The following is a 1,240-nucleotide window of genomic DNA, read 5'->3' as shown; positions in this document are numbered from 1 at the left end:
TAAAATTGTAATATTCTGTAATATAGAACTTCATGGACTTATGTCATTTATTAAGAGGTCATATTTGAGCTAATATTTAAAGAATATGTCGGAGTTAATTGGTAGCCGGAAGGAGATTATCTCAAAGAGTGAAAATAACACAAAGAACCTGATGTCAGGAGGATATATATTCAGGAGCTGAAAAGGAGTTTAATGGCAGTGTAGATAGAATGAAGGAGGGGTAATTGAGGTAATATGAGCAGGGATGTTCTGATGCTGGATTTAGTATGCAATATTTTTGTCTGGATATCATTCTTAAAAATTTTACCTCAAGTGAAACAGTTATAAAACTCTCTAATCTATAAAACTGCTTATAAATTATGGTATCCTAGACTCAATCGGATGAGTAGCATTAGAAGCTAGCAGCATAATTAAGAACATAGGTCATAAAAGTGTCTTCTTTATTTTTGTTGAAAATAAGGATCATTTTATTTTTTAATTAAAAATACTCTAAAATTAATCTATACAAATGACATAAGTTCAAATAAAGCAAAGGAGAATATAATGAAAACAAAGTCTCTTTCACATCCCAGATACCCGGGTCTTCTCCTCAAAATCACTGTTAACATTTTCTTGTTGTTCTTCAAGCAGTTGGCTTTTCATCTAAAACACAGCTGATAGACGAATAGATTTTTCTTTATTTTCCAAAAACTTAGGCGTGCTACATGCTCTGGTCCACAGTTTTATTTTAAGCATATATGTTGGTGATATTTTTATATCAGCGACATATATTTATATGATATTTCTATTTTATATTGTACTGTAAAAATATATAACACTACCCTATTGATAGTCATAGATTTTCCCCTTTTTTTTGTTTTACNTTTTTTTTAAGATTTTTTATTTATTTGTTTGAGAGAGAGAGTGAAAGAGAGAGAGTGTACACAAGCAGGGGGAGCAGCAGAGGCAGAGGGAGAAGCAGACTCCCCGCTGAGCAGAGAGACAGATACGGGGCTCCATCCCAGGACCCTGGGACCATGGCCTGCGCCGAAGGCAGACACTTAACTGACTGAGCCACCCAGGCACCCCCAATTTCCCGAGATTTTAAATGATTGTAGTTTTAAGTTGTTTTTTGTCTTGTCTTTTCCGAGAAAATGTTCTTCCATTCTGTGTGTAGATTTCTGGTTTAAATTTTTTTTTAAGATTTTATTTATTTATTCGACAGAGATAGAGACAGCCAGCGAGAGAGGGAACACAAGCA

This window comes from Ailuropoda melanoleuca, chromosome 13 (assembly GCF_002007445.2).
Source record: "Ailuropoda melanoleuca isolate Jingjing chromosome 13, ASM200744v2, whole genome shotgun sequence".
Taxonomy (NCBI): Eukaryota; Metazoa; Chordata; class Mammalia; order Carnivora; family Ursidae; genus Ailuropoda; species Ailuropoda melanoleuca.
Note: the sequence above shows the minus strand (reverse complement) of the source record.